This window comes from Alosa pseudoharengus, unplaced genomic scaffold (genome assembly GCF_046254945.1).
Source record: "Alosa pseudoharengus isolate Yale_2024_CS ecotype anadromous, Long Island Sound unplaced genomic scaffold, YU_APseudo_1.1 YU_APseudo_1.1_scf_62, whole genome shotgun sequence".
NCBI lineage: Eukaryota > Metazoa > Chordata > Actinopteri > Clupeiformes > Clupeidae > Alosa > Alosa pseudoharengus.
In genome coordinates, this window is record NW_027468851.1 from 244,322 (window position 1) to 254,127 (window position 9,806).

Genomic DNA, 9,806 nt, shown 5'->3' on the forward strand with positions numbered 1-9,806 from the left:
GACATGTGAAATGCATGAACTAGAGCAAAAAAAGTGTAACAAAATTGGTCTGATTTTTTTTAGTACTTTTCAGTTTTTCTTAGTTTTCACATAAGGTCCGGGGTCAGGACAAAAGACAGATTTTTGACAAATTTCAAAATATGTCAGATATTGTCCAAATTATTTATTATTTCACGTCTAGACATGTGAAATGCACGAACAAGTGCAAAAAAGTGTAACAAAATTGGTCTGATTTTTTTTAGTACTTTTCAGTTTTTCTTAGTTTTCACATAAGGTCCGGGCTCAGGACAAAAGACAGATTTTTGACAAATTTCAAAATATGTCAGATATTGTCCAAATTATTTTTTATTTCACTTCTAGACATGTGAAATGCATGAACTATGGCAAAAAAAGTGTAAAAAAATTGGTCTGATTTTTTTTAGTACTTTTCAGTTTTTCTTAGTTTTCACATAAGGTCCGGGGTCAGGACAAAAGACAGATTTTTGACAAATTTCAAAATATGTCAGATATTATCCAAATTATTTTTTATTTCACTTCTAGACATGTGAAATGCACGAACAAGTGCAAAAAAGTGTAACAAAATTGGTTTGATTTTTTTTTAGTACCTTTCAGTTTTTCTTAGTTTTCTCACAAGGTCCGGGGTCAGGACAAAAGACAGATTTTTGACAAATTTCAAATTATGTCAGATATTGTCCAAATAATTTTTTATTTCACGTCTAGACATGTGAAATGCACGAACAAGTGCAAAAAAGTGTAACAAAATTGTTTTTTTTTTTTTAGTACCTTTCAGTTTTTCTTAGTTTTCACATAAGGTCCGGGGTCAGGACAAAAGACAGATTTTTGACAAATTTCAAAATATGTCAGATATTGTCCAAATTATTTTTTATTTCACGTCTAGACATGTGAAATGCACGAACAAGTGCAAAAAAGTGTAACAAAATTGGTTTGATTTTTTTTAGTACCTTTCAGTTTTTCTTAGTTTTCTCACAAGGTCCGGGGTCAGGACAAAAGACAGATTTTTGACAAATTTCAAAATATGTCAGATATTGTCCAAATTATTTTTTATTTCACTTCTAGACATGTGAAATGCATGAACTAGGGCAAAAAAAGTGAAAAAAAATTGGTCTGATTTTTTTTTAGTACCTTGCAGTTTTTCTTAGTTTTCACATAAGGTCCGGGGTCAGGACAAAAGACAGATTTTTGACAAATTTCAAAATATGTCAGATATTGTCCAAATTATTTTTTATTTCACGTCTAGACATGTGAAATGCACGAACAAGTGCAAAAAAGTGTAACAAAATTGGTCTGATTTTTTTTAGTACTTTTCAGTTTTTCTTAGTTTTCACATAAGGTCCGGGGTCAGGACAAAAGACAGATTTTTGACAAATTTCAAAATATGTCAGATATTGTCCAAATTATTTTTTATTTCACGTCTAGACATGTGAAATGCACGAACAAGTGCAAAAAAGTGTAACAAAATTGGTCTGATTTTTTTTAGTACTTTTCAGTTTTTCTTAGTTTTCACATAAGGTCCGGGGTCAGGACAAAAGACAGATTTTTGACAAATTTCAAAATATGTCAGATATTATCCAAATTATTTTTTATTTCACTTCTAGACATGTGAAATGCACGAACAAGTGCAAAAAAGTGTAACAAAATTGGTTTGATTTTTTTTTAGTACCTTTCAGTTTTTCTTAGTTTTCTCACAAGGTCCGGGGTCAGGACAAAAGACAGATTTTTGACAAATTTCAAAATATGTCAGATATTGTCCAAATTATTTTTTATTTCACTTCTAGACATGTGAAATGCATGAACTAGGGCAAAAAAAGTGAAAAAAAATTGGTCTGATTTTTTTTTAGTACCTTGCAGTTTTTCTTAGTTTTCACATAAGGTCCGGGGTCAGGACAAAAGACAGATTTTTGACAAATTTCAAAATATGTCAGATATTGTCCAAATTATTTTTTATTTCACGTCTAGACATGTGAAATGCACGAACAAGTGCAAAAAAGTGTAACAAAATTGGTCTGATTTTTTTTTGTACTTTTCAGTTTTTCTTAGTTTTCACATAAGGTCCGGGGTCAGGACAAAAGACAGATTTTTGACAAATTTCAAAATATGTCAGATATTGTCCAAATTATTTTTTATTTCACTTCTAGACATGTGAAATGCATGAACTAGAGCAAAAAAAGTGTAACAAAATTGGTCTGATTTTTTTTAGTACTTTTCAGTTTTTCTTAGTTTTCACATAAGGTCCGGGGTCAGGACAAAAGACAGATTTTTGACAAATTTCAAAATATGTCAGATATTGTCCAAATTATTTATTATTTCACGTCTAGACATGTGAAATGCACGAACAAGTGCAAAAAAGTGTAACAAAATTGGTCTGATTTTTTTTAGTACTTTTCAGTTTTTCTTAGTTTTCACATAAGGTCCGGGCTCAGGACAAAAGACAGATTTTTGACAAATTTCAAAATATGTCAGATATTGTCCAAATTATTTTTTATTTCACTTCTAGACATGTGAAATGCATGAACTAGGGCAAAAAAAGTGTAAAAAAATTGGTCTGATTTTTTTTAGTACTTTTCAGTTTTTCTTAGTTTTCACATAAGGTCCGGGGTCAGGACAAAAGACAGATTTTTGACAAATTTCAAAATATGTCAGATATTGTCCAAATTATTTTTTATTTCACGTCTAGACATGTGAAATGCACGAACAAGTGCAAAAAAGTGTAACAAAATTGGTCTGATTTTTTTTTGTACTTTTCAGTTTTTCTTAGTTTTCACATAAGGTCCGGGGTCAGGACAAAAGACAGATTTTTGACAAATTTCAAAATATGTCAGATATTGTCCAAATTATTTTTTATTTCACTTCTAGACATGTGAAATGCATGAACTAGAGCAAAAAAAGTGTAACAAAATTGGTCTGATTTTTTTTAGTACTTTTCAGTTTTTCTTAGTTTTCACATAAGGTCCGGGGTCAGGACAAAAGACAGATTTTTGACAAATTTCAAAATATGTCAGATATTGTCCAAATTATTTATTATTTCACGTCTAGACATGTGAAATGCACGAACAAGTGCAAAAAAGTGTAACAAAATTGGTCTGATTTTTTTTAGTACTTTTCAGTTTTTCTTAGTTTTCACATAAGGTCCGGGCTCAGGACAAAAGACAGATTTTTGACAAATTTCAAAATATGTCAGATATTGTCCAAATTATTTTTTATTTCACTTCTAGACATGTGAAATGCATGAACTAGGGCAAAAAAAGTGTAAAAAAATTGGTCTGATTTTTTTTAGTACTTTTCAGTTTTTCTTAGTTTTCACATAAGGTCCGGGGTCAGGACAAAAGACAGATTTTTGACAAATTTCAAAATATGTCAGATATTATCCAAATTATTTTTTATTTCACTTCTAGACATGTCAAATGCACGAACAAGTGCAAAAAAGTGTAACAAAATTGGTTTGATTTTTTTTTAGTACCTTTCAGTTTTTCTTAGTTTTCTCACAAGGTCCGGGGTCAGGACAAAAGACAGATTTTTGACAAATTTCAAATTATGTCAGATATTGTCCAAATAATTTTTTATTTCACGTCTAGACATGTGAAATGCACGAACAAGTGCAAAAAAGTGTAACAAAATTGTTTTTTTTTTTTTAGTACCTTTCAGTTTTTCTTAGTTTTCACATAAGGTCCGGGGTCAGGACAAAAGACAGATTTTTGACAAATTTCAAAATATGTCAGATATTGTCCAAATTATTTTTTATTTCACGTCTAGACATGTGAAATGCACGAACAAGTGCAAAAAAGTGTAACAAAATTGGTTTGATTTTTTTTAGTACCTTTCAGTTTTTCTTAGTTTTCTCACAAGGTCCGGGGTCAGGACAAAAGACAGATTTTTGACAAATTACAAAATATGTCAGATATTGTCCAAATTATTTTTTATTTCACGTCTAGACATGTGAAATGCACGAACAAGTGCAAAAAAGTGTAACAAAATTGGTTTGATTTTTTTTAGTACCTTTCAGTTTTTCTTAGTTTTCTCACAAGGTCCGGGGTCAGGACAAAAGACAGATTTTTGACAAATTTCAAAATATGTCAGATATTGTCCAAATTATTTTTTATTTCACGTCTAGACATGTGAAATGCACGAACAAGTGCAAAAAAGTGTAACAAAATTGGTTTGATTTTTTTTAGTACCTTTCAGTTTTTCTTAGTTTTCTCACAAGGTCCGGGGTCAGGACAAAAGACAGATTTTTGACAAATTTCAAAATATGTCAGATATTGTCCAAATTATTTTTTATTTCACTTCTAGACATGTGAAATGCATGAACTAGGGCAAAAAAAGTGAAAAAAAATTGGTTTGATTTTTTTTAGTACCTTTCAGTTTTTCTTAGTTTTCACATAAGGTCCGGGGTCAGGACAAAAGACAGATTTTTGACAAATTTCAAAATCTGTCAGATATTGTCCAAATCATTTTTTATTTCATTTCTAGACATGTGAAATGCATGAACTAGGGCAAAAAAAGTGAAAAAAAATTGGTCTGATTTTTTTTAGTACTTTTCAGTTTTTCTTAGTTTTCACATAAGGTCCGGGGTCAGGACAAAAGACAGATTTTTGACAAATTTCAAAATCTGTCAGATATTATCCAAATCATTTTTTATTTCATTTCTAGACATGTGAAATGCATGAACTAGTGCAAAAAAGTGTAACAAATTGGTTTGATTTTTTTTAGTACTTTTCAGATTTTCTTAGTTTTCACATAAGGTCCGGGGTCAGGATAAAAGACAGATTTTTGACAAATTTCAAAATCTCTCAGATATTGTCCAAATTATTTTTTATTTCACTTCTAGACATGTGAAATGCATGAACTAGGGCAAGAAAGTGTGAAAAAATTGGTTTGATTTTTTTTAGTACCTTGCAGTTTTTCTTAGTTTTCACATAAGGTCCGGGGTCAGGATAAAAGACAGATTTTTGACAAATTTCAAAATCTCTCAGATATTGTCCAAATTATTTTTTATTTCACTTCTAGACATGTGAAATGCATGAACTAGGGCAAAAAAAGTGAAAAAAAATTGGTCTGATTTTTTTTTAGTACTTTTCAGTTTTTCTTAGTTTTCACATAAGGTCCGGGGTCAGGACAAAAGACAGATTTTTGACAAATTTCAAAATCTGTCAGATATTGTCCAAATTATTTTTTATTTCACGTCTAGACATGTGAAATGCATGAACTAGTGCAAAAAAGTGTAACAAAATTGGTTTGATTTTTTTTAGTACTTTTCAGTTTTTCTTAGTTTTCACATAAGGTCCGGGGTCAGGACAAAAGACAGATTTTTGACAAATTTCAAAATCTGTCAGATATTGTCCAAATCATTTTTTATTTCACTTCTAGACATGTGAAATGCATGAACTAGGGCAAAAAAGTGTAAAAATATTGGTTTGATTTTTTTTAGTACCTTTCAGTTTTTCTTAGTTTTCACATAAGGTCCGGGGTCAGGACAAAAGACAGATTTTTGACAAATTTCAAAATCTGTCAGATATTGTCCAAATCATTTTTTATTTCATTTCTAGACATGTGAAATGCTAGCCTGACGTAGTCATACTCAATTCTAGTCAGAATTTGAGTCTGATACTGCTCCATAGAGCTGTGATTATGGGGCGTGTTTCAAACGAACCAGGAAAAAAAATGCCTCTGCACTCAATTGGATAGACCTACAACCAATCAGAGCAAAGGAGTGTGTGACGTATGTTAAGCGACGCATAGTTGATGTCAACAGAACTCAACTGCACGCTAGAAGAAGAAAATGTGAGCGATTTTCGCAGGTGTTGTAAAAATAATGTAAGGATACACGGAGTTCTTCAACACACGAACCTCATTTTTGAGAGAAACAGTAAAGGTGAATGCATATACGATCAAGTTATCCGTTTAGGATTACAACTCCACAACACTGCAAACAAATCGCATCGCATTTGTCAGTCCTGTCAGAACTTTATAACACGGTTGGAACGCGACATGCCCGTGTTTAAAAAATGGACAGAAGACGAAGGAGACCAGCCTGAAGAACCGTGTTCATCTGAGGCATCAGAGACGCCCCGGACTCTGAAGAAGTTCTGCCCCAATCCGTCAACTCCAACCGGTACAAAAACGCGAAGAAGCATTACAGAGGTAAGCTTGTTAATACATTTCTACTTCTTATGATATGACTATGAGAATAACCTCGATTGCCACGTTTCACATGAGTTAATAGTGAGTCGTGATTATTGTCCAATGTGATAAACACTGTGCATTCCCACACTCCTCATTTCCGTGAAATCTATCTATGATTAAATCATCTAGTCATATTTTGACATGCCTAGTATTCTGGAAGCCAGCCCGAATTTCAGTGTAGTGTGAGCAAATGTTACCAGGATAAACTTGTACCTGATGTGTAAGTTGGCCTCTGTCACTTTGTCAATATGTAGAAACTTCATTTTGTAATGGACTAGCATGTTATCCAACCCCCACTTCTGTGCTCTGCACCTCTGTGGGGGGTGGGCAGTGTTTCTCTGACCTGCTCAGCAATTGCATCTGGTGTCACCATATTTAACAGTCTGTATTTTCCAATGTATTGTCAATGCACGTTATACTTATTAGGCTATACTGTAATTCTTCACACTGATGTGTTCACTTATATTTCAGGTTGTCACCCATTTTCCATCCACTTGACCTCCACCTGGAACACCTAAACAATTTTCTCAAATCATTTATGAGAGGATTGGGACCAAACATGTCAGAAATGTCAGCAGCCAGAATCAGTAGGTCCATTGGCATCGTCAAAGAGCTAATGGACAAAACGGACACAGAGCTGGAGCTGACAAGGCCGGCTGGCATTCATCATGTGGCCCGAGAACAGGACGTTTTAACACTGGTAAACGTTTTCAGGGAGACACAACTTTCCCAACAAAAATCACCCAGGCAGGCAGTCTCATGCATTCCCGAATTTCAAGAGAAACTTATTGGCAAAGCTGAATTACCAGGAGAAAATATTGGACTGGCAAAATGTGCCTATTTAAATAATTAAGTAAATGTGAAATGTAAATGGTGATGGTAATTTGTAAATATTGTTTTCGTAAATGACAATGTAAATAATTGTTTTCATATAATAGTTTAGTAGTATCCACATTCTTGAAAACATTTTTGTGTTTTCTTATTGGTTGTATGTTCAAAGTTCAGCGTATATCTTCAAACATTACCTATTATGTGTAGATATTAAAAATCTTTATTGACATGTCTTATTGTTTGTCTTTAAATGCAGAAACATCACCAACCAGTAGAGAAGTATAAACCATTTTAATTTTATTCAAAAATATTAATGTAACAGAGGTAAAAAAAAAAAGGCATTTGCACAACAACAGGACCCTGAAGCTACAAATTTGAGCCTGAATTTGAAGCTAGCCTGAGATCTTCAACATTGACAAGCCTGATTCCAAGTTACTTGGGGATGATTGTATCTTATCATCCTCATCCTCGTCATCAAAGTAACCAGTGTAATCCATGTCAACCTGAACACGGTCATCCTGAACAACACAGTCATCAAACAAATTAGTTTGACTCTGTTCGATGTCATCAAAAACCTCATGCATAATTCATAGTATCTCTTTTGCATGTTCCAGCTTGTATGTAGGGAGATTATGGATAATGAAGTCCAGGTCAAATATCTGTGTGCACTGTTCTAAAACTGATCAATGAGTTCATCTCCAAAACCAGTGCAGGCTGTGTCGACTGTGTAAAGTGGCATGTTTTTATGGTCCTGAAGTAAACTACTCCTGTAAGTTTATAACAGTTCCCTGATCAAAAGTGTGCCCTTAGGTGTGACTATTCTGTGTTTGTGGTGTGATGAAACCTCCCCTTGAAAGTGTTCATATTTGGGGATTAGCTCCCCACAACCTTCAGGTTCACAAGAACAAACAGAATGGCAGTGAGTGCAGCACAGATGTCCTATATCAACAGATGTGGTGTGTTCCTCAAAATGGCAGTACAAAGCTTTCCGCAGACAACTAGTGACTCCATTAAAGTACCGTCTTAACTGCTGGGTCAAGCTTTGTACTAACATCCCTCACAATCCAGTGTAGGCACTCCAGTGTATGGCCAGGTACTTTAATCAGACCCACTCTGATGTTTGTTCTGTTTGGGCTCAGGGCCAAATTTATTGGATTGTCCATCTGAAGCTGTTTCATAACCCTGGCTCTGGATTCCCGATCAGCAGAAGCGGTCAATGTCAGCACAGGTGTACCTGGAATATATAGCAGTACAAAAAGCAACCAATAAGTAACAGTAAAAAATAAGAAATTATGAGTAGTATCATTTAGTACTTTTTAATGACTGTACTGACATCTAAAAAGAATACATCACTTATAAGGGGTACAGTGACTAGCCTACCAATATGGGTATGGTGCTTGAGTACATAAATCAACACCCAAATGCCCTTCTGCCCTTTTGCAGCCTGACCACTGATAGAAATAAAACAGTAACCTACATTAGAATGTTTTAACAGCTAGTTCGCTACAATCACACTAACGTTATGATTGTACCAAGTCTGAGTTAGCGAACGTACAACGATACCTAGGCTACTATGTTTACAACATGGGATTCATATCACGACATTGGGAGTTATTTACTAAGTCAGACAGTTAGACTCTCTTACCATTTGTAAGTTAGATGAACTTCGTCCACGACGATACCCATTACGTTGGCTTGAAAAACATCGGAGCCTAGCATGTCCCTCCACTTGTTGTTCAGCAGCCAGGATTCCGGGCTTCAAAAAAGGATCTGGCAACGACCGCTGGCTATATCCACCTCGTCGTGCACGCCGAGTTGCATCGCCGTGATGCCCATTTCAGTTGCTTCGGCAAAAAACATCTTTCTTATCAACAAATGCCTTGATCCCGTTACTCTGTTACTCTTTTAAAATTAATTCGCTGTCGATATATTCTACAACAGACCTGATAGCAGAATCTACACATCTCAATTCTCCAGCGGCAGCCATCGTTCTTGTAAACGAATTCAACCCAAACGCTCTTTGGTGACGTGGTGGATTACGTTACTGTTGAGCATCTGTCCATCATCGTATAAAGCCCGCCCTGACAATTTGATTGGCCCGCCAGTATTTGGGCGAGGATACTCGCGCCACTATTGATCAATGCCAGACCGAACTTCCCGACCTCAAACGTTGTGGGCGGGACTAAGTTCGGAATGGCACCCAGGCTAGTGAAATGCATGAACTAGGGCAAAAAAAGTGAATAAAAATTGGTCTGATTTTTTTTAGTACTTTTCAGTTTTTCTTAGTTTTCACATCACGTCCGGGGTCAGGACAAAAGACAGATTTCTGACAAATTTCAAAATCTGTCAGATATTGTCCAAATCATTTTTTATTTAATTTCTAGACATGTGAAATGCATGAATTAGGGCAAGAAAGTGTGAAAAAATTGGTTTGATTTTTTTTTAGTACCTTGCAGTTTTTCTTAGTTTTCACATAAGGTCCGGGGTCAGGATAAAAGACAGATTTTTGACAAATTTCAAAATATGTCAGATATTGTCCAAATTATTTTTTATTTCACGTCTAGACATGTGAAATGCATGAACTAGTGCAAAAAAGTGTAACAAAATTGATTTGATTTTTTTTTAGTACTTTTCAGTTTTTCTTAGTTTTCACATAAGGTCCGGGGTCAGGACAAAAGACAGATTTTTGACAAATTTCAAAATCTGTCAGATATTGTCCAAATTATTTTTTATTTCACTTCTAGACATGTGAAATGCATGAACTAGGGCAAAAA

At 34.3% G+C, this 9,806-nt stretch overlaps 1 long non-coding RNA gene across 1 annotated transcript; it reads right to left on the reverse strand.

The window, feature by feature from the left end:
- Positions 1-7,304: 7,304 nt before the first annotated feature.
- Positions 7,305-9,006, reverse strand: LOC143108708 (uncharacterized). Its single transcript, XR_012983778.1, has 2 exons — positions 8,678-9,006; positions 7,305-8,266 (listed from the first exon to the last, which is right to left on the reverse strand). It is a non-coding gene; the product is annotated as an uncharacterized LOC143108708 (long non-coding RNA).
- Between the last annotated feature and the right edge of the window lie 800 nt (positions 9,007-9,806).